Source organism: Pongo pygmaeus, chromosome 6, assembly GCF_028885625.2.
Source record: "Pongo pygmaeus isolate AG05252 chromosome 6, NHGRI_mPonPyg2-v2.0_pri, whole genome shotgun sequence".
NCBI lineage: Eukaryota > Metazoa > Chordata > Mammalia > Primates > Hominidae > Pongo > Pongo pygmaeus.
In genome coordinates, this window is record NC_072379.2 from 31,011,582 (window position 1) to 31,036,322 (window position 24,741).

General features: G+C 41.3%; 1 pseudogene; it reads right to left on the reverse strand.

Annotated features, from left to right (window-relative positions):
* Positions 1 to 21,812: 21,812 nt before the first annotated feature.
* LOC129041325 (tubulin beta chain-like) lies at positions 21,813 to 23,149 on the reverse strand (annotated as a pseudogene).
* Positions 23,150 to 24,741: the final 1,592 nt, after the last annotated feature.

Here is a 24,741-nt window from a genome sequence, read left to right on the forward strand (position 1 = left end):
CATTGAGTTCTGCTTTTCCTTTATCATTTTTTTCGTTCTACTAAGTTCACATTTGGTTTGTTCTGGCTTTTTTTATTCCTTTGGGTGCATTGTTAAGTTGTTTATTTGAAGTCTTTCTAATTTTAGATGTGTTAGTTACTGTAAACTTCCCTGTTAACAGCTTTTGCATTTTTTTCACAAGTTTTGATGTGTTGTGGTTTCCATTTTCATTTGTTTAAAAAAAATTGATTTTTTTCTTAGTTTATTCATTGACTCTGGTCATTCAGCAGTATATTAGTCTGATATGGGTTCCCTTGTATTTGACTTGGTGTTTTTCTCTTGCTTTTTTTAGAATTCTCTCTTTGTCTTTGACTTTTGACATTTGACTATGATGTGCCTTAGAGAAGACCCTTTTAAATTGAATTTCTTTGGGGTCTTTTAAATATCTTTTTCTAGATGTTTATATTTCTCACAAGACACGGAAATTTTTTAGCTATTATTTCATTAAATGGATTCTCTATGCTTTTTCCCATCTTTTGTCCTTCTGAACTCCAGCATTCAAAAAAATTTTTGCCTCATCGTGTCTCATATGTCATGTAGGCTTTCTTCATTCTTTTTTTTTTTTTTTTTTTTTTTTTTTGAGACGGAGTCTCACTGTTGCCAAGCTGGAGTACAGTGGCACAATCTTGGCTCATTGCAACCTCCGCCTCCCAGGTTCAAGGGATTCTCCTGCCTCAGTCTCCCCAGTAGCTGGGAATACAGCCACGTGCCACCATGTCTGGCTAATTTTTGTATTTTTAGTAGAGACGGGGTTTCACCATGTTGGCCAGGATGGTTTTGATCTCTTGACCTCGTGATCCACCTGCCTTGGCCTCCTAAAGTGCTGGGATTACAGGCGTGAGCCACCGCACCCGGCCTCTTCATTCTTTTTCTATTTTTATTTTTCTGGTTTGGTGTAAAGATCTGTCTTCAGGTTCAGAAATTCTGTCTTCTGTTTGATGTACTCCACTGCTGAACTTCTCAGGCATTATTTATTGAATTCTCAGTTCCTGGATTTCTGTTTGCTTCTTTTTAATGCTATCTATGTCTCTGTTCAATTTCTTATTTAGATCATGAATTGTTTTCCTGATTCCTTTGCATTATCTATGTGTGTTATTTTGTGTCTCACTATGTTTCCTTAAGATCATTATTTTGAATTCATTTGTAGGCATTTTGTAGATTTCCTTTTCTTTGGGATCTGACTGAAGAATTACTGTGTTGCTTTGGAGTTGTCGGGTTTCAGTGCTTCTCTTCCTGTTTTTCATGTTTCTTGTGTTTTTATGTTTATATCTGTGCAGCCGTGGAAATAGTCACTTCTTCCATGTTCAGGGGCCGGCTTTCATAGGGAAAGACACTTTCTTGTAGATGAATCTATATTGTTGGTTGAGTATGGTGTTTGGTATTGAGTGTGTTGACTGTATGGTGAGCACATTGATGTAGTTTCCATTTGCTTATGCTTTGAAAAAAGCTGTAATAAATGTCAGCAGTGTCTATAAGTTCCTCAGTGGCTCAGGCTGCTACTTGGGGGAGACTGTGGTAAGGCCTTGATGGACATGGGGAGGTCAGCAGTCTGGTCCTCAGGCATTTTGGTGGCATGCATGGGTACTAGTACTGGCAGCACCAGGTCAAGCATGCCAGTCCTTGGTATCAGTGGGTTGCCTGGGTGGGCTGGTGCTTGGGCCTCCAGGTAGTGTGTGCTGGGATCAGACGTGGCAGTGGCATGACAGTCCTAAGGACCCTGGGTGGAACTTGTGGTACCTACAATGACAATAGCAGTGAGGGGCCAGACTCTGGGTAGCATGAATGGGCACTGGTAATGGTGACAGCAGTCTGGCTGGGCATTTTCCTGGGCCTCTGTGTGGCACATTTGGGTGGGTTTCTATAGCCACGGGTGGGGCAAGCTTGTTTATGGGTTCACTGAGTGCACCTGCAGGAGCCTTTGTCAGTGGCTGGTGGGGCAGCCCTGTCCTCAGGCCCTGGAGGGCATGTGTGGGTGCCAGTGGGGCAATGGAATTGTTCTCAGGCCCTTGACAGTGTGTATGGACACTTACAGAAATAGGGATGCCAATCCTCAGGCCCCCAGAATGCAGGTACTTGTGGTGATAGTGGTGGATGGGGCAGACTTGTCTTCAGGCCCCAGAATGCCCATAGGCCTGGGTGGGACGGGCTCCTCCTTCAGGCCCTGGACGGCATACGTAGGCACTGGCAGCAGTAGTGGCAGTGGCAAGCAAGGTGACCTTGTCTTCAGGCTCCCATAGGGCTCACACAGGCACTGCCCCTGGTGGGTTGGGCAGGCTGGCTTTCAGGATTTAGGATGGTGCACATGCGTGAGTCAGTCCTCAGGCCTCCTGAGGGTGTGCACAGGTGTGCAGCAGTGCTGCCGCTGGAGGGGACAGGGTTGCTGTTGGTGGTCGTGGCCTCAGTCAGGTGGCTCTCTGGCTCTGGGAGCACATACTTAGGATTCCTTTGTCCTAGAGTACCTTTTCTGGTGGGCCGGACCAACTATTTCCAAGGGTGTAGGGTGCTGCAAGGTTAGGGTTTTGGGGACCCAGCCACATCAGGTGTTGTGGGTCCAGCTGGTGCATGATGCCACAAGTCCTCTCTGTGAATGTTGTGAAATGTCAGCGGGGCTCCGCTGAACGTGGAGATGCAGGGGCTGTTGGGTCTTTGGGCAGGATGTAGTCTGGTAGTAGGGGGCGGTTTGGGCTCTTAAACTGATGCTGATTTAGGTGCCACAGCTTGAGTCTCAGGGTGAGTGGGACAGGCTTCCACTAACAGTCTTTTTGAAGCCCTTTCAGTGTTCATTCTTATTCTTCTCTAGGTCTTTTCAGCCTCTACCTAGCTCCTGGCCCAATGGTATCCTGCCATGTTTTAGTAGTATCTTTTAATGGCAGTAACCCATATTTAGTGTCAGTATCTGTATCAGTTATCTTTTGCCGTGTAATATACACCACCTCAAAATTCATTGTCTCAAGACAGTATCTATTTTGTTCACAATTTGCAGTTTTAGGCAAGGCTCAGTGGGGCCAGCTCACTTTCGCTGGTATCAGATGAAGTGACTTGAAACTTGAGACTAGAATCATTGAAAATATTAAAGTCCTGTTGATTTGCCTGTGTGGCAGATGAAGCTGGCTTTTGGCTGGGAAGTGAAGCTGGGGAAGTCAGCTGGAACATCTACATGAGGATTCATCATTGTGGCTCAGTCTTCCTTACATTGTGGTGGCTGGATTCTAAGAACAAGCTTCCCTAGAGAGAAAGTCAGGTGGAAGCTGTATTATAATACATTTTCTCATCCAACATTAGAAGTCACACACAGTTCTGGCCAGGTGCGGTGGCTCACGCCTGTAATCCCAGCACTTTGGGAGGCCGAGGCTGGTGGATCACGAGGTCAGGAGATCGAGACCATCCTGGTTAACATGGTGAAACCCCGTTTCTACTAAAAATACAAAAAAATTAGCTGGGCATGGTGGTGGGCGCCTGTAGTCCCAGCTACTCGGGAGGCTGAGGCAGGAGAATGGCGTGAACCCAGGAGGCGGAGCTTGCAGTGAGCCGAGATCGCACCACTGCACTCCAGCTTGGGCGACAGAGCGAGACTCTGTCTAAAAAAAAAAAAAAAAAAAAATAGTCACACCCAGTTCTGCCATATGATGTTCACTAGTAACCAATTACTAATGCCAGCTTGTATTCAGGAGAGGGAATTTCATGGGAGAAATGTCAAACAATTAGTAGTGGTGCCACTCCACTTACCTTACCTTTTAAAAATAAAATAATCATTCCATCTAAAGGAAAATTATTCTTTCCAACTCAGTAGCACTGAAATTTTAGCAAGATCTTTTGTTATCATTGTTTAGTATGCACCCTTACTTTGTGTAAACTAACAGAGGATTATAAGATTGTGCTATTGAATTCAGACATTTTTGTTCAGAAAAGTTGTATGGATCATCATGCTGCTGAACTTTTATACTAGGAGATATAATTGCTTCTTAACCCCAAGAATCATTACCCCTTGAAATGTAATTCAAATTAGCATAAAACATTTATAGTTCAGAAAAAGGCTTATAGCATTGGAATCCACATTTACAAGATTTACAAATTAGAGTCTTATTTTCAAAGTTTTATTTTTGGAGCCACGTATTGACTGAGACCTAAATAATTCAATATGATTTTCCTGAAACCTCTTTAGAAATTATGGGGAATGACAATGTAGGGGAACGAGTAGAAGTCTTTGTAGTAAGGGGTGGCATAGAGGCATTATAATAGAAAAATAAGCAAGTGTAAATGTTGTATGGCACAAATGATGATAGTAAAGAATATATTTTTGTGACTCCTAGTGGTTTTAACTTTCTTTTTGATTTTGTGAATAACTCAAGGGTCCAAATATTATGAATCTACTACAGTATATGTAACATTTTATTGCAGCTGAATTTCTTTCAAAAGTTGTTTTGGTTTTGTGTTAGACCATTCTTGGCCTTCCTCCTTCATTACCAAACTATTTTATTTTACTCATGCAGGTTGATCTTACAGAATCATGGGAAACCACATCTTCAAAATGTCTACATCTGGATGCAGAGAATGAAGTTCTTCAACAGACATTAAAGAATATAGAAGAAATAATGAAGACAATACAGAATATGAAAACAATGCAGAAGAAATATTAAAACAATACAGAAGAAATGTGAAACACTACAGAAGAACAATAGGCACTTAGCACAGGTAGTATTAAACCTCAAAAGTTATATGGAAAGAAATATGTTAGAACATGGTAAAGCTGAAAAATATAAATGAGAGATGAAAGAAAGAGCAAGACAGGAGACTGTAGAAAAATTAAGTCAATCTCTTCTTGCAGGTTGTTGTATTTACCAGTAATGTGCTTTCATTCATTTCACTGCAAATTATAATTTGGATATATACATTGTATGTGTTTTCCCTACTTCCCTTTATAGCAATTTGTTTGGTAGATTTCTAGAAGGATGGTAGTAGCTGTTTCTTCTTTTAAATATTTTAGTTCCCATCATTATTATAACTAAGTTGCTCCTCCATAATAATGATTCTTATTAGAGAATCCTTTGATTACTAAGACCAATTGGCATAAAACAAGATGAAGGAGAAATAAAACGTTTGTGATTTAGAAATTAAACCATATTCTTGGATTGTTCTTAAGTTATATTGTTCAAATATTAAAATTTAAAATTGATTCTATTATGCTTTGGAGTATCGCATTACACGAATACTACCATAAGAATGACTCAGTTTTTCTACAATTCAGATTAAGTTGTGAATTCAGTTGATACTCATGATAAATATATTAAACTTCAGCTTCTTTTTAAAAAATACCTAAACTCACTCTCTGAACCACTGACTGAAAACTAAACAAAACAAATACACAATAATTATTCAAGTTATAATTACTATTAAAATGTCTCTTTGAAATGCTTGTTTTAGACATGAGCAGCGTCTCAAGAAGAGTTAGAGCAGTTAAGAGAAGACAATATTACTTCACTAAAAAGTCAAATGAAACTCAGAATTAAAGATCTGGAAGCCAAACTCTCCAAAATGAAAACTTCACAAGCAGACTTTAATAACAGTGAATTGGTAAACTATAAGCAGCTCTATCTGGAAGAATTAAAAATTAGAGGATCTGGCCAGGCGCAGTGGCTCACGCCTGTAGTCCCAGCACTTTGGGAGGCCGAGGCAGGCGGATCATGAGGTCAGGCGTTTGAGACCAGCCTGGCCAACAGAGTGAAACCCCGTCTCTACTAAAAATACAAAAAACAGATTAGCTGGGCGTGGTGGCGGGCCCCTGTAATCCCAGCTACTTGGGGGGTTGAGGCAGGAGAATTGCTTGAAGCCGGGAGGCAGAGGTTGCTGTGAGCCGAGATCACACCACTGCAGTCCAGCCTGGGCGACAGTGCGAGACTCCGTCTCAAAAAAAAAAAAAAAATGTTAGAGGATCCTTGTCAGGTGAACTAAATAAGTAAGTCAAGACACAGAATCACTGAAAGTAAATTAAGCTCATTAATTTGCCTTCAAAACATAATTTTTAGTGAGACAGGTTTCTGAGATTCGTGGGAAGTCAAAGCTAACTAGATTAGACGGTTTTCAAAAGTGATGTTAGTAAATGAATTTACCTTTAAAATGTTAGTCCTGGACAGTTCCTGTGTCTCCCCTGTTTTGAGGTTTTATGTGGCATTTTTTCCTTAATATTCTCATGTAGTTAACCTGATCTATTAGGTTTTCAGCTAAGTATTTTTTATCTTTATAATTTAGACAGTGATACTATCATAAAATTGTTAGTAATCATTCCCCTAAATAGAAATATCAACAAATGTAATTATTTTCTGGAAGATGACAAAGCGAGAGTCAAGTACCACTATTCTGGGCGCATTCTGGCACTCAGTAAATTTACTTTCCTTGATTGTGATCTGTCTTGGATATTATCATTAGAGGGTGGCTTGAGACAACAAATCCTGTATAGTCTTTCCACTCCACATAAAGGCATGCTTCAACATTAGGTTGAAGGGAAGTATAATCCACAAAGTAGTGAAAAATAACACCTTGGTCAGCCAACCCGAGGGGGTGTGTGGAAGACAGAAAGGGCAGGCCCCACCTCTGATGCCTGGGCCACAGTGTTAGGTGCTGATTGCCTTTGGAGCTGCTTAAGTTGTCTTTGATCTCAGCTATCTCATTCTCCCCCAGGAGTTGTTGCTGTGTGATATGGTTTGGCTGTGTCCCCACCAAAATCTCTGTAGTTGCTGTAATCCCCATGTGTCATGGGAGGGACCCAGTGGGAGGTAACTGAATCATGAGAGCGGTTCCCCCAGCCCCGGCTGTTCTCCTGATAGTGAGTGAATTCCCCTGATATCTGATGGTTTTGTAGGGGGCTTTTCCCACTTTGCTTGGCACTTCTCTCTCCTACTGCCCTGTGAATCAGTGTCTTCCACCATGACTGTAAGTTTCCTGAGGCCTCCCGAGCCATGCAGAACTGTGAGTCAATTAAATTTCTCTTCTTTATAAATTACCCAGTCTTGGGTATTTCTTCATAGCAGCATGAAAACGGAGTAATAAACTCTGAATAATTCCTCAGTGGCAAACATCTAATTTTTCCCAGACAATGGGTTAAATATAAAAGGCTGGTGAAAATGATTTTTCAGAAATGTCTTTGAGGGATAGTTTTCTAAAATCTTCTCACTGGTTTACTAAATACAAGTATTTCTAGCTTTTTAAACTTTTTTTATTGTATATATTTAAGGAGTACAACATGATGTTTTGATATGTTTATATGCACAGTGAAATGGTTATTACAGTCAAGAAAATGAACATATTCATCACTTCACATAGTTACCCTTTAAATGCAAGTATTTTTAATGGCATCCCTAAGAATCTCATAAATAGAGCCATTCCAGAAAGCAGGAAGTGTTATCTGTTAAGCCATACATTATTGAAAGCCTTTTCCCTCCCCTCCCTATTTTGAATTACTTGTTTGCTATAAATCCCCCTAGAAATATACGTACTTCTTCAGAACAATTTAAAAACTATAATTGCATTGAGTAGGCATGCCCTAACACATTTTTGGAGTTAAAACATGACTTGTGGTGTATTCCACTTACTCTTATGGCAACTTTTAAAATGCTGCAAGTCATTTAGGAAAAAAATGAAATACTAAGCATTTGTCTTTTACAATCTTCACAGAAGTAATGACATGCTAGCAGACGTCAGCACCCTACTTCCTGTGGAGAAAAAGCAGACCAGATCTTTATTCACTCCTCATAATAGAAGGCCAGTCATAGAGTCACCGTATGCCAGAAATCTTAATGATAGTTTAGGTCTCAACAAAAGCCATATTCCAAGAGAAAACCTAAGGATTTCTGCCTCAAGCTGACAACATAGAGAACTGTTTGTTGAAGGTCACTTATATTATCTTTTATCCTTTGGCTTTCAAATTTCTGATATAATTCTTGCATTTTATTTGGAGAGCTGTTTGTCTTATGCGTCAAAATAGAGGTCATAATTATTTGTGTTAATAGAAAGGGGAAACAAATTTTTTTTCTTTTTTTTGAGACGAAATCTTGCTCTGTCGCCCAGGCTGGAGTGCAGTGGCGCGATCTTGGCTCACTGCAACTTCTGCCTCTAGGGTTCAAGCGATTCTCCTGCCTCAGCCTCCTGAGTAGCTGGGATTACAGGTGCCCACCACCATGCCCGACTAATTTTTTTTTGTATTTTTAGAAGAGACAGAGTTTCAACATATTAGCCAAGATAGTCTCGAACTCCTGACCTAGTGATCCGCCCTCCTTGGCCTCCCAAAGTGCTGGGATTACAGGCGTGAGCCATAGCACCCGGCCAGAAACAGAAATTTTACAGTTATATTTAAGTCCACGGAACTCTCATTTTCCAGAGATACCCATTTAACTTTATTCAATAATTGTAACTGAACTGACATGTTTTAATTTGTGTTAAAAACTCCATTTAAGTTACATTTTAGAAATGGAACGTTATTGCCTAACAGCTAAATGTATACTTTGGGATGCTTACTTTGTAGTTGATTTTAGTTTGTTTGGGGTTAATAACACCTTTAAAGTTTTCCCGTACCATCTCAAGTTTTCTACCTCAAAAATGTGAATGAATGGTATCCAAAATTTAACCACATGCAATGTTCATTATTTAAAGGAATCCAAGATAATATTTTTATGAATTGCATGAACCTACATTACTAAAAAAGATTAATTTATGTTTTTTTAAGTTAAGTTGTGTGATTTTCTTACAAGTGCATCCTTAATTGCTATTGTATTTACAACATTTTACTTCCAATTATGTGGTCAGTTTTAGAATAAGTGCAGTGTGGTGCTGAGAAGAATATATTCTGTTGATTTGGGGTGGAGAGTTCTGTAGATGTCTATTAGGTACACTTGGTCCAGAGCTGAGTTCAAGTCCTGAATATCCTTGCTAGTTTTCTGTCTCACAGATCTGTCTAATATTGACAGTGGGGTGTTAAAGTCTCCCACTATTATTGTGTGGGAGTCTAAGTCTCTTTGTAGGTCTCTAAGAACTTGCTTTGTGAATCTGGGTGCTCCTGTATTGGGTGCATATATATTTAGTTTAGTTAGCTCTTCTTGTTGCATTGATCCCTTTACCATTATGTAATGGCCTTCTTTGTCTTTTTTGATCTTTGTTGGTTTAAAGTCTGTTTTATCAGAGACTAGGATTGGAACCTCTGCTTTTTTTTTTTTTTTTTTTTGCTTTCCATTTGCTTGGTAAATATTCCTCCATCCCTTTATTTTGAGCCTATGTGTGTCTTTGCACATGAGATGGGTCTCCTGAATACAGCACACCGATGGGTCTGGACTCTTTACCCAATTTGCCAGTCTGTGTCTTTTAATTGGGGCATTTAGCCCATTTACATTTAAGGTTAATATTGTTATGTGTGAATTTGATCCTGTCATTATGATGCTAGCTGGTTATTTTGCCTGTTAGTTGATGCAGTTTCTTCATAGTGTCCATGATCTTTACAATTTGGTTTGTTTTTGCAGTGGCTGGTACCAGTTTTTCCTTTCCGTATTTAGTGCCTCCTTCAGGAGCTCTTGTAAGGCAGGCCTGGTGGTGACAAAATCTCTCAGCATTTGCTTGTCTGCAAAGGATTTTATTTCTTCTTGTTTATGAAGCTTAGTTTGGCTGAATATAAAATTCTGGGTTGAAAATTCTTTTCTTTAAGAATGTTGAATACTGGCCCCCACTTTCTTCTGGCTTAGAGGGTTTCTGCAGAGAGATCTGCTGTTAGTCTGATGGGCTTCCCTTTGTGGGTAACCCAACCTTTCTCTCTGGCTGCCCTTAACATTTTTTCCTTCATTTCAGCCTTGGCGAATCTGATGATTATGTGTCTTGGGGTTGCTCTTCTTGAGGAGTACCTTTGCAGTGTTCTCTGCGTTACCTGGATTTGAATGTTGGCCTGTCCTGTTAGGTTGGGGAAGTTCTTCTGGATAATATCCTGAAGAGTGATTTCCAACTTGGTTCCATTCTCCCCATCACTTTCAGGTACACCAGTCAAACTTAGGTTTGGTCTTTTTACATAGTCCCATATTTCTTGGAGGCTTTTGTTCATTTCTTTTCATTCTTTTTTCTCTAGTCTTGTCTTCACACTTTATTTCATTAAGTTGATCTTCTGTCTCTGATATCCTTTCTTCCACTTGATCAATTTGGCTATTGATACTTGTGTATGCTTCACGAAGTTCTTGTGCTGTGTTATTCAGCTCCATCAGGTCATTTATGTTCTTCTCTAAACTGGTTTTTCTAATTCAATTCCTCTAACCTTTTTTCAAGGTTCTTAGCTTCCTTGCATTGGGTTAGAACATGCTCCTTTAGCTCAAAGGAGTGTGTTATTACCCACCTTCTGAAGCCTACTTCTGTCAATTCATCAAACTCATTCTCTGTCCAGTTGTGTTCCCTTGCTAGTCAGGAGTTGTGATCCTTTGGAGGAGAAGAGGCGTTCCAGTTTTTGGAATTTTCAGCCTTTTTGTACTGGTTTTTCCTCATCTTCATGGATTTATCTACCTTTGGTCTTTGATGTCAGTGACCTTCAAATGGGGTTTTTGCATAGATGTCCTTTTTGTTGATGTTGATGCTATTTCTTTCTGTTTGTTAGTTTTTCTTCTAACAGTCAGGCCTCTCTGCTGCAGGTCTGCTGGAGTTTGCTGGAGGTCCACCCCAGACCCTGTTTGCCTGGGTATCACCAGTGGAGGCTGCAGAACAGCAAAGATTGCTGCCTGTTCCTTCCTCTGGAAGCTTCATCCCAGAGAAGCACCCACTAGATGCCAGCTGGAGCTCTCCTGGGGTCTATCGACCCCTATTGGGAGGCGTCTTCCTGTTTGGCCATCTTCAGAAACATTTTTTACTGTACAACTTTATGGCATTAAGTACATTCACAATATTATCACATTCACTCTTATATTCTGATTTTTCCTGTCTTTTTAAAAATTTTATTTTATTTTAAATTTCAGGATACATGTGCCGGACATGCAGGTTTGTTATGTAGGTAAACGTGTGCCATGGTTGGTTTGCTACATACACCTATCAGCTTATCACCTAGGTATTAAGCTCCACATGAATTAGCTATTGATTTTGATGCTCTCCCTCCCCCTGCTCCCCTGATAGGCCCCAGTGTATAGTGTTCTCCTCCCTGTGTCCATGTGTTCTTATTGTTCAGCTCCCACTTATAAGTGAGAACATGCGGTATTTGGTTATCTGTTCCTGTGTCAGTTTGCTGAGGATAATGACTTCCAGCTCTATCCATGTCCCTGCAAAGGACATGATCTCACTCCTTTTAATGGCTGCATAGTATTGCATGGTGTGTATTTTCATTACCAGTTAATCATTGATGGGCACTTAGGTTGATTCTATGTCATTGCTATTGTGAATAGTGCTGCAGTGAACATACACATGCATGTATCTTTTTTTTTTTTTTTTTGAGACAGAGTCTCGCCTTGTTGCCCAGGCTGGAGTGCAGTGGTGTGATCTTGGCTCACTGCAAGCTCCGCCTCCTGGGTTCACACCATTCTCCTGCCTCAGCCTCCCGAATAGCTGGGACTACAGGCGCGTGCCACCACACTCAGCTAATTTTTTTGTATTTTTAGTAGAGATGGGGTTTCACCATGTTAGCCAGGATGGTCTTGATCTCCTGACCTCGTGATCCGCCCGCCTCGGCCTCCCAAAGTGCTGGGACTACAGTTGTGAGCCACTGCGTCCAGCCACGTGCATGTATCTTTATAATAGAATGATTTATATTCCTTTGGGTACCCAGTAATGGGATTGCTGGGTCAAATGATATTTCTGGTTCTGGGTCTTTGAGGAATTGCCACATTGTCTTTCACAATGGTCAAACTAATTTACATTCCAACCAACAGTGTAAAAGTGTTCCTATTTCTCCACAGCCTTACCAGCATTTGTTGTTTATTGACTTTTTAATACTCACCATTCTGACTGGCTTGAGATGGTATCTCATTGTGGTTTTGATCTGTGCTTTTCTAATGATCAGTGATGTTGAGCTTTTTTTTCATATGTTTGTTGGCTGCATAAATGTCTTCTTTTGAAAAATGTCTGTTCGTTTCCTTTGCCCACTTTTTAATGAGGTTGTTTGTCAATTTGTTTATGTTCCTTGTGGATGCTGGATATTAGACCTTTGTCGGATGGATAGATTGCAAAAATTTTCTCCCATTCTGTAGGTTGTCTCTTCACATTGATGATACTTTTCCTGTGCAGAAGTCTTTTAGTTTAATTAGATCCCATTTGTCTATTTTTGTTTTTGTTGCAATTGCTTTTGACGTTTTCGTCATGAAATCTTTGCCCATGTCTATGTCCTGAATGGTATTGCCTAGATTTCTTCTATGGTTTTTATAGTTTGGGGTTTTACATTTAAGTCTTTAATCCATCTTGAGTTAATTTTTCTATAAGGTGTAAGGAATGGGGTCCAGTTTCAATTTTCTGCATATGGCTAGCCAGTTTTCCCAGCACAATTCATGGAATAGGGAATCCTTTTCCCATTGCTAGTTTTTAATCAGGTTTGTGGAAGATCAGATGGTTGTAGATGTGCAGTCTTGTTTCTGAGTTCTCTATTCTGTTCCATTGGTCTATGTGTCCATTTTTGTATGAGTACCATGCTGTTTTGGTTACTGTAGCCTGGTAGTGTAGTTTGAAGTCAGGTAGCGTGATGTCTACAGCTTGTTTGTTTGTTTGCTTGTTATGTTTTGTTTTTGTTTTTGTTTTTTATTAGGATCATCTTGGCTATATTGGCTTTTCTTTTTGGTTCCATATGAATTTTAAAGTGGTTTCTTCCAATTCTGTGAAGAATGACAATGGTAGTTTAATGGGAATAGCATTGAATCTATAAATTACTTTACTCAGTATGGTCATGTTCAGGATATTGCTTCTTCCTATCCATAAGCATGAAATATTTTTCCATTTGTTTGTGTCCTCTTTGATTTCCTTGAGCAGTGGTTTGTAGTTCTCTTTGAAGAGGTCCCTTGTTAGTTGTATTCCTAGGTATTTTATTCTCTTTGTAGAAATTGTGAATGGGAGTTCATTCGTGATCTGGCTCTCTGCTTCTCTATTGTTGGTGAATGCGAATGCTTGTGATATTTGCACATTGATTTTGTATCCTGAGACTTTGCTGAAGTTGCTTTTCAGCTTACAAAGTTTTTGGACTGAGACAATGGCATTTTCTAGTTATAGGATTATGTCATCTGCAGACAGAGACAGTTTGACTTCTTCTCTTCCTATTCGAATACCATTTGTTTCTTTCTTTTGCATTCATTGCTTTCTATTGCCCTGACCAGAACTTCCAATACGATATTGAATAGGAATGTTGAGAGAGGGCATCCTTTTCTTGTGCTGGTGTTCAAGGGGAATGCTTTCAGCTTTTGCCCATTCAGTATGATATTGGCTGTGGGTTTATAATAAATGGCTCTTATTATTTTAAGGTATGCTCCATTAGTACCTAGTTTATTGAGAGTTTTTAACATAAATGTTGAATTTTATTAAAGGTCTTTTCTGTATCTATTGAGATAATAATGTGGCTTTTGTCTTTAGTTCTGTTTATGTAATGAATTATGTTTACATGTATTCATTTGCATATGTTGAACCAGCCTTGCATCCCAGGGATGAAACTGACTTGTTTGTGGTGGATAAGCTTTTTGTTGTGCTGCTGGATTCGGTTTGCCAGTATTTTATTGAGGATTTTGGCATTGCTGTTTATCAGGGATATTTGCCTGAAGTTTTTGTTGTTGTTGTTGTATCTCTGCCAAGTTTTGATATCAGGATGATACTGCCTCATAGAATGAGTTAGGGAGGAGTCCCTCCTTTTCAATTTTTTAGAATAGTTTCCATAGAAATGGTACCAGCTCTTTTTTGTGCCTCTGGTAGAATTCAGCTGTTAATCCGTTTGGTTCTGGGCTTCTTTTTGTTGGTAGGCTACTTATTTCCGCCTCAATTTCAGAACTTGTTATTGTTCTATTCAGGAGTTTTATTTCTTCCTGGTTTAGTCTTGGGACAGTGTATGTCTCCAGGAATTTATCCGTTTCTTCTGAATTTTCTAGTTTATTTGCATAGATGTGTTTATAGTATTCTCTGATGGTTGCTTGTTTTCCTGTTGGCTCAGTGGTGACATCCCCTTTATGTTTTTTATTGTGCTTATTTGAGTCTTCTCTCTTTTCTTCTTTATTAATCTAGCTAGTGGTCTATTTTATTAATTTTTTCAAAACACCAGCTCCTGGATTGAATAATTTTTTAAAGGATTTTTTGTTTCCCTATCTCTTTCAGTTCTGCTCTGATCTTGGTTATTTCTTGCCTTCTGCTAGCTTTGAGGTTTGTTTGCTCTTGGTTCTCTAGTTCTTTTAATTGTGATGCTAGGGTGTCTATTTGAGATCTTTCTACCTTTCTGATGTGGGCATTTAGTTCTGTAAATTTCCCTCTTAACACTGTTTTAGCTGTGTCCCAGAGATTCTAGTATACTGTCTCTTTGTTCTCACTGGTTTCAAAGAACTTCTTGATTTCTGCCTTAATTTCATTATTTACTCCGGAGTCATTCAGGAGCAGGTTGTTTGATTTCTATGTAGTTATGTGATTTTGAGTGAGTTTCTTATGTGAGTTCTAATTTGATTGTGCTGCAGTCTGAGAGACTGTTTGTTATGATTTCAGTTCTTTTGAATTTGCTAAGGAGTGTTTTAGTTTCAATTATTTTTATCAATTTCACAATAAGTGCCATGTGGTGCCAAGAAGAATATATATTCTGTTGCTCTTGGGTGGAGAGTTCTGTAGATATCTATCAGGTTCACTTGTTTCAGAGCTGAGTTAAAGTCCTGAATATTCTTGTTAATTTTCTGTCTTGATGATCTGTCTAATACTGACATTGAGGTATTAAAGTCTCCCACTATTATTGTGTGAGAGTCTCCTTGTAGGCCTCTAATATGAATCTGGATTCTCCTGTATTGGGTACATATATATTTAGGATAGTTAGCTCCTCTTGTTGAATTGATCCTTTAACCATTATGTAATGCCCTGCTTTGTCTTTTTTTGATCTTGTTGGTTTAAAGTCTGTTACATGAGAAACTAGGATTGCAACTGCTGCTTTTCTGTTTTTTATTCGCTTTGTAAATTTTTCTCCATTTCTTTATTATGAGCCTGTGTGTGTCTTTGCATGAGATCTATCTCTTGAATACAGCACACTGATGGGTCTTGACACTTCATCTAGGTTGCCATTCTGTGTCTTTTAATTGGGGCATTTAGCCCATTTACATTTAAAGTTAATATTGTTATGTGTGAATTTGATTCTAGCTGGTAATTTTGCAGACTTGTTGATGTTATTGCTTCATAGTGTCATTGGTCCTTGTGCTTCAGTGTGTTTTTACAGTGGCTGCTACTGGTTTTTCCTTTCCATACTTAGTGCTTCCTTCAGGAGCTCTTGCAAGGCAAACCTGGTGGTGACAAATTCCCTCAGCATTTGCTTGTATGAAAAAGATTTTATTTATTCTTCACTTATGAAGCTTAGTTTGGCCAGATATGAAATTCTGGGTTGGAGATTTTTTTTCTTTAAGAATGTTGAATATTGGCCCCCCAATCTTTTTTTTTTTTTTTTGAGATGGAGTCTTGCTCTGTTGCTAGGCTAGAGTGCAGTGGCATCATCTCAGCTCACTGCAACCTGCGCCTCCTGGGTTCAAGCGATTCTCCTGCCTCAGCCTCACGAGTAGCTGGGACTACAGGCATGCACCATCATGCCCAGCTAATTTTTTGTATTTTAGTAGAGACGGGGTTTCACCATGTTGGCCAGGATGGTCTCGATCTCCTGACCTCGTGATCTGCCCGCCTTGGCCTCCCAAAGTGCTGGGATTACAGGCTTGAGCAGTTGCGCCTGGCCGGACCCCAGTCCCTTCTGGCTTGTCGGTTTCTGCTGAGAGATCTGCTGTTAGTGTGATGGGCTTCCCTTTGTAATTGACCTGGCCTTTCTCTCTGGCTGCTCTTAACGTTTTTTTCTTTATTTCAACTTTGGAGAATCTGATGATTATGTGTTTTGGGGTTGATCTTCTCATGGAGTATCTTACTGGGGTTCTTTGGATTTCCTGAATTTGAGTGTTGGCCTCATTTGCTAGGTTGGGGAAATTCTCCTGGATGATATCCTGAAGTATGTTTTACAACTTGGTTCCATTCTCCCTGTCTCTTTCAGGTATTCCAATCAGTTGTAGGTTTGGTCTTTTTACATAATCCCATAGTTCTCAGAGGTCTTGTTTGTTCCTTATCATTCTTTTTTCTCTAATCTTGTCTGCCTGTCCTATTTCAGCAAGATAGTCTTCAAGCTCTCAAATTCTTTCCTCTGCTTGGTCTATTCTATTCCATTATTGATAGTTGTGGTTGTGTTGTGGAGTTCTCATGTTGTGTTTTTCAGCTCCATCAGGTTATTTACGTTCCTCTCCAAACTGGTTATTCTGGTTAGCAGCTCCTGTAATGTTTTATCATGGTTCTTAGCATTTTTGCATTAGGTAAGAACATGCTCTTTTAGCTCAGTGAAGTTCATTATTAACCACTTTCGGAAGCTTACTTCTGTCAATTCATCCATCTCAACCTCTACCCAGTTCTGTGCCCTTGTTGGAGAGGTGTTGCAATCTTTTGGAGGAGAAGAGGCATTCTGGCTTTTTGAATTTTTAACATTTTTTTTTTGTTGATTCTTTTTCATCTTCATGGGTTTATCTAGCTTTGATCTTTGTGGCTGCTGACCTTCAGATGGAGTTTTTTGGGGGATTTTTTTGTTGATGCTATTGTTGTTGTTGCTGTTTCCTTTTAACAGTCAGGCCCCTCTTCCATAGGGCTGCTGTGGTTTGCTGGGGATCCACTCCAGACCTATTCACCTGGGTCCCTCTCACACCTGGAGGTGTCACCAGTGGAGACTGCAGAACAACAAAGATAACTACTTGCCCCTTCCTCTGGTATCTCTGGCCCAGAGATGAACCTACCTGATGTCAGTGGGAATGCTCTTGTATCAGGTGTCTGGCAACCCCTGTTGGGGGTCTCACCCAGTCAAGAGGCATGGGACCAGGGACCTGCTTAAGGGAGCGCTCTGGCTGCCGCTTGTTGGAGGGGCTACACTACACTGGGGAGAATTCCACTCATCTGTACTGCCCAGATTCTTCAGAGCCAGCAGGGGGAAATACTAAGTCTGCTGATCCATGGAGATCATGGCTGCCTCTACCTCCAGGGGCTCAGTCCCAGGGAGATCAGAATTCCATCTCTAAACCCCTGGCTGGAGTTGCTAAAATTCCTGCAGGGAGGCCCCACTCAGTAAGGAAGGATGGGTCAGGGTCTGGCCTAAAGAGGCAGTCTGGCCACAATCTGCCACAGCTGCGGTGCTGCGCTGTGGGGAATTCCTCCTGGGTCCAAACTACCCCATCTCCCCAGCACCAGCAGGGGAAAATGGCAGACTGGAGCTGCAGTGATGGCAGTCACCCCTCCCCCGAGGAAGCTCAGTCATCTTAAGTAGCAGGCAGCTGCAGTGATAATGACCACCCGTTCCCCAGGACACTGGGTAGTTTCTAGCAGTCTCCAGCTAAGTGGCCTCTGAGCATCTGCACAGCTCTGTGTTTGGAATCCAAGGCCCCAGTGACGTGGGCTCACAGGAAGGATCTCCTGATCCACAGGTTACACAGATCTGTGGAAAAAGTGTGGTTTCCCGGGCAGGGTATCATGATCACTAACCGTCTCCCTTGGCTGTGGGTGGAAGATCCCCTTGCCCCATGGGGCTCCCAGGTGCACCATTGCACCACCTTGCTTTTTCTCACTCTCCATGGGTCATGCCAGCCGCCTAGTCAGTCCCAATGAGACAACCTGGATACCTCAGTTGCTGGTGCAGGATTCACTTGCTGTTTTCATTCTTCCTGGGAGCCTCCAACTGCAGCTGTTTCTAGTCAGCCATCTTGGCCCCTCCCACTGTATTCTGATTCTTAAGAATTAAGCCTGGATTACAATCTAGAGTCACAATTTGCCATACTTTGTCACAATTTGACAGCCTCTCTATCCCTTCACCACCTATTTTGCCAAAACAACTCGTCATTCCAGGGTGCCTTCTATTGGGTTTGTTCATGTTTGTCCGTCTGCCTCTTTTGGTGGTGAAGAGGCATATGAAATCACTCCAGCAGGCTACTGTCATGCATGAGTGAAATGCAGCTGAAGATCACCCATGGGAAGTGCATGGGAGAGTGAGAATACATCATGAATCCTCAAGATGAATGATAAAAACATGCATCCAGAACACAGTGTTGCAGTAGGGAGTATGTTAAACCCAAAACCAAGGGTGTATGGTTCAAACCTAAGCCCTGCTAGATCTGGGTCTCTATCACTCCATTCCTATGTTTGACACCACGAAAGTCAATTTAGTATCCCCCTTTCACTGAGCCACCTCAGGAAGACATAGAGTAAGATGTTAACCTCCACAGTAATGGTTCTCAAAGGGCTTAGTGGCATTTCCTGAGTTAGGAAAAGTAGGGGAGTGATATTTTGCCCCAGACAGATGGAATTTCTTAAGCACACACTCCTCTCCTGTTCTCTGCAGTGTGAAAGCCTCAGCCTATTGGAGGGATTGTGAAATGAAGTTTTTAAGCCCTAGACTATACATGTCATCAGCTCTGACAAGATGAGAGTTTTCTGCATTTGAATAAAGCAACAGAATGGGGTGCATTTGAACAGATTTGCTGAAGCAAATCAATTTGGGAGCCTAGGCTAGGAGTTTTCTCTTGCTTGGTGAGCTAGGCCCCATTCCACAGAAAATCTTTCAGAGGAGAAGCATAATTTAATATTTTGGGCAAATGATCACAATGGCAAGGTTATGTGGGGAAGAGATGAGACTTGTTCTGGAAGTACCTTCTCACATTCCTCTTCCTTATGGGTCTTTCCCCCATGACTCTGGCCTGAGAGGGGGACAGGGAAGGGGTGATGGTGGGAGAACCTCTGCTTTGGTCATTTGGGGATATACACCCTTTCTCCATGAGAAAGCTTAATTTATTCTAAGAAAATTCTGTGACTTCTAAGGCCCCAGTACTTTTGTTCTACTTTAGTATAGATGCACCATAGTATATTCAATTGTTATTCTGTTTTTAAACATTTTTAGGGTTGCCAATTATTTTGTCATACACCTATTGCTGCAAGAAGTATCTTGGTTTATGTATTTTTATGTACTAGTGTTTGTAATTATTTATTTTTAATTTTATAAAATTGTGGTGAAATACACATAAAATGCACTGTCTTCAATTACAATGTTATGCAACCATAACTGCCGTCTGCATTCCTCTTTTCATCTTGTAAAACCAAAAAATTGTAAGCATTGAATAACAACGCCCCATTCTTCCAGCTCTCCTCCTTGCCCCCACCCACTGCCTGGCAACCACTATTTTTCTTTCTGTCTCTATCATTTTGACTTCTCTAAGAATTTCACAGAGTTTTTCCTGTGGTTTAAAAAAATAACAAAGACAAAAAATCCCATAAAGTTTTCCATGTGTTAAAAAATGATTCTATGACTCTTTTTAAAACGTGGCAAGGAAGACTTTATTCAGAGCCATTTTGATAGGTACAGGGATCACTCTGTGTGAGTCTTGCAATGGGGAAGAGAGATTGGGCTCTCTCCAAATTCAGCATGGGCAGTTGGAAATTGATAGCTGCCATTAAGGAGTGGGGGCTGGGTACAGTGGATGGAGAATGACAAAGAGTAAACATCAGTAGTGAAGGGGAGGCAGACTCTTGGACCCTGCCACACCGGATGAATGAATAATGCTTGTCCCCAAAATAGGGCCCAGTTTGTGGAGTAAAGTAGGTCCGTCGTGGTGATGTGAATTGTGCTTATGTGTAATTCAGGAACCTAAGGAAAGCTCTGAGGCCCTAGACCATGCATGTGGTCTTGGGCCAAAAGCAATGTTAGCTTTCTATCTAGCCATGGGGTCACTAAGGCTAGGCTACGAAGCGTATGGCCAAGTAAGCCAAAAAATACCCCATCTCTCTTGTTCTTAGAGGCTCAGAGAGGTAGTGACCAAATAGGACTTGAAATAAGAACTACCACGTCCCATACGCTTTTGGCTTTCCTATTTGACATGAAACAGCCAGTCAATTCTCTCTGCTCTCCTAGGGCAAGAGGAGGATTTCTCTCACATGGCAAAGGATGAAAAATGACCTTCATACCTGAAGTCAAATAAACAGCTGCATCTTTTACACGACTGAGAAAACAACACTCAGTGAGATCTCAGTGTTTTGAAGTCACTGATCTCAAGAAACGATACAGCATAATCGGTCAGTCTAAAGTGTTTCACCCATACATGGCACACAAGCAAAGATAAAATGACAAATAAATATATATACACACACATAAATGCCTATATTTTTGTGTATGAAGAAATAGGTACCATATATGAATATATGCATCAACACATAAATGAATAAAATTAAAAGAGGTATTTATACACACACTGTTGTAGAGTTGTCTGCCAGTTGGTGGTGGTATTTCTGCATACAAGAGAAATAAAAACATTTTTTCATAAATATATATTTAAAAATAAACAGATATTACCTGTAATTGCAGATGTATACATAATAAATGTATATGTGTATATAAAATATAAGTATAAAATACACATAGTGCAGAAAAATACACAAACACACTGAAATGCACACAGATGCACTTACATCTAAACTAGATGCCATAGATTGTCTCATCACCTACTGGCAATAAAAGAAGCCAAAAAGGCCACAGAAGTCTTTCCATGCAGGTTTCATGTGACCCTACACTAATGGCAAACACCAGGCCAGAGGCTTAAACCAGATCCAGCCCAAGCAGCATCACCCAACAGTGGGAAAACTGTCCGCTTCTAGACAACCTCTTGATCAGGATAGGTGCCCTTCTTTGGAACACCTGAGGTGGGTGCATACAATGGTATCCCAGTATGACTCTTCACTCTGTGAGGGGAAAGCTTTTCACAAAAGAGTTGGAAAGGCTAGGTCGAGACCTGAGGATGTGCTGGGATAAGATGGTATCAGGCCAGAGCAACACCAGGCCAGGGTTGAACTGCAATGCGAGACACTGAGAGCTTTTCGGAGCCAGGAAAATGGCCCCAGAAGCCAAAGGCTACACAGTCTTGAGTAATTCTATTCTGGCTGTTTCCAGCTGATTCTAGAGAACGCTACAGGGCAGTACTAAAGAATCTCTGAATTAGAGACAACTGAAAAGCCAGGTATCTGAGGCCTCCTCCACAAGTTTGAGAAGCATGAAATACAGATGTCTGGCTTGACAAACACTTCTGGATGCCAAAGTAGGTGTTAGAAAAAGGAAACTAGGTTAGAGGCAGACTGTTGGACCCTGCCACCCCAGGTGAATGAATGATGCCTGTGCTCAAACTAGAGTAGGTGAGATGAGTCCTGATGGCAGATAAGAACTGTGCATGCACAAGCCAGAAAGCTACAGAGGGCCTGGAGTTTCTAAGCCAGGCATGTAGCCCTGGTCCAGAAGCACTGCTCGGTGTCCAGCCAACCTTTGGGTCACCAAGGGTATTCTGAGAAGTGTATGGCCATGCAAGCCAAAAAACTTCTGCATCTTTTCTGTTCTTTTTTTTTTCAACAAACAAGTGTTTATTGAGTACTTACTATGTGCCAGGCACCATTCTAGACCCCCCAGAAAAAAAAAAAAAAAGATAGAGGCAGCAAACACAAATTCTGAGGGAGAGGAAAGGGGCAGTTGAGTAAGACAGCTAAGGGGAACTGAGAAGCCTGAGGTGATGGGGGGCTCTGCCTTAGGCCTCCTCTTCAGCCTCCTTACTGAAATCCTCTTCCTCTTCTGTGGTAGCATCCTGGTACTGCTGATCCTCAGTGACGAGATTGTTCATGTTGCTGTCAGCCTCAGTGAACTCCATCTCGTCCATGCCCTCGCCTGTGTATCAGCGGAGGAAGGCCTTCTGGTAGAACATGGCAGTGAACTGCTCCAAGATGCACTTGAAGAGCTACTGGATGCCAGTGCTGTTTCCGATGAAGGTGACAGCCATCTTGAGGCCATGAGGTGGATGTCACAGACAGCTGTCTTGATGTTCTTGGGGATCCATTTCACAAAGTAGCTGCTGTTCTTGTTCTGCAGGTTGAGCATCTGCTCATCGACCTCCTTCATGGACATCTGACCACTGGAGACAGCAGCCGTGGAGAGGTGTCAGCTGTGTCGGGCGTCACAAGCAGCCATCAGGTTTTTGGTATTGAAGACCTGCTGGGTGAGTTCGGGCACTGTGAGAGCTTGATACTACTGGCTTCCATGGCTGGTGAAAGGAGCAAAGCCAGGCATAAAGAAGTGGAGATATGGGAAGGGAAGGGAACCGTGTTGACTGCCAACTTGGCAGAGGTCAGCACTGAGCTGGCCAGGGAAGTGGAGGCAGGTGGTGACACCACTCATGGTGGCTAAGACAAGGTAGTTCAGATCCCAGTAGGTTGTGTGGTTAGCTTCAGAGTGCAGAAGCAGATATCCTAGAGGGCCTCATTGTCAATGCAATAGGTCTCATCAGTGTTCTCTACCAAATGATGGATGGAGAGGGTGGCACTGTAGGGCTCAACCATGGTGTCAGATATCTTGTGTGAAGGTACCACACTGAAGGTATTCATGAAGCAATCAGGGTACTCTTTTTGGATCTTGCTGATAAGGAGAGTGCAGATTCCAGAGTCTGTGTCCCAGTCAAGTGAGTGGGTCAGCTGGAAGCCCTGCAGGCAGTCACAGCTCTCCGCCTCCTCCATATCACATCCAGGACCAAATAAACCAGCTCAGCCCCCTCTGTGTAGTGGCCTTTGACCCAGTTGTTGCCTGCCCCAGACTGATCAAAAACAGAGTTGTCTGGTCTAAAGATCTGGCCAAAAGGACCTGAGTGAACAGAGTCCATGGTCCCAGGTTCTAGATCCACCAGGATGGCACGAGGAACATATTTGCCACCGGTGGCTTCATTGTAGTACACGGAGATGCGGTCCAGCTGCAGGGCGCTGTCCCTGTGGTAGGTGCCGCTGGGTCGATGCCGTGTTCATCACTGATCCCCTCCCAGAACTTGGCACCGATCTGTTTGCCACAGTGACTGGCTTGGATGTGCACAGTTTCCCTCATGCTTAAAATTTAATTTTTTTGCTCTCCTCAAGGTATGTGTGGAGCAAGAAAACATGTAATTTTTTTCTCTGCTAGTCACAGGCTGAAAGGATGGAATGCGCCCCAGAGGCTGGAGCAGTGAGGTGCAAACACGGTGGCAGGAAGGTTCTGAGGGTTTTTCTGTTCTTAAAATTTCAGAGAGACAGTGTCCAAATAGGACTTGAATGGAAGACTGCCTAATATTACCAGGTTCCATAGACATTTGGTTCCTTTGTTTGCCCTGAAACAGTCAGCCAACTTTCTCTGCTCCCTCCTGTAGGAGAAGTGAACTTTCCCCAAATGCCAAGGGAAGAGATGGCCCTGACACGTAAAGTCCAATGTACAGCCGCATCTTCCCACTTAGACGAGAAAAAGCCTCAGCCGGGACTCTGCATTTTGGAATCTGTAGTCTCAGAAAACAATGTAGCACAATCGATCAGTCTGGAATGTTTAAGCATACAGGGCACAAGTAAAACCATAACAGGAAATTAATATACACACACACATATATGCATACATTTTAAATGAAATAGGAAACATTTACAAATATATCATCAACATATAAATAAATATAAGTTAAAATATAAATATTTATACATACAACATTGTAGCACTGTCTGCCAGTTTGTGGTGGTACCTTTGCATGCAAGCAAGAAAAAATTCATATATATTATAAACAATAAAATGTAGATCTTATATGTAATAACACCTAAAAATATACATTTACACATACATAAATACGTATTTGTATAAATGTGCATGTAATAAACATAATGCAAACACACACACACAGATGCGCTTATATTTATACTACAGGCCATAGGGCTAGCTTTTCACCTACTGGCAGGGAAGGGAACCAAAAAGGCAACAGTAATCTTTCCCTGCAATTTCTATCTGACCCTACACCTATAGCAAGCACTAAGCCAGAGAATTTTAATCAGAGCAGCACAAATTCTGTCACCTTCCACTGGGAAAGTTGTTTGCTTTCACAGATATGTCAATCAGGATAGGTGCTTTTCCTTAGAACACCTAAGGTGGGTGTATACAATGCTGTCCCTGTATGTCTGGGTAGAGAAAAGTCTTTCTGCAAAGAGGAAGAAAGGCTAGATCTGAGCCTTCAGGATGCCCTGGGGTCAGTGTGAGTATTGGTGAGATAAAATGGTACTGGGCTGGAAAAACAGATAGGCTAGGGTAGGACCAGCTCTTCTAATACCCTCCAATATGTCCCATGAGGTGAGACAAGATGGTATCTCCTGTGAATGGCCCCAGAATAATAGGAAAGCTAAATATTCACCTCCAATTTTTGTCTCCCTCTGAATAAATAACATGGTTACTGGAAAACACTCTGTGTGTGGCACTGTGCAGTTTTGGGAGAGGAGCAACTTGGTCAAAGTGAAATCATTCCTCTTACGCTTTATGTGTGGCTCCTCTCGGTCTGTAGTTCAAGAAGATGTCTCAGATTCACTCCGAAGTTCTGGCATATTTACAAAGGTATTCTAAACTGTGGAAAATTGTTAGTTGAATTTCTGTGGAAGTAAGTAGAGTGAGATAGTTTCTATTCTAACGACTTGCTG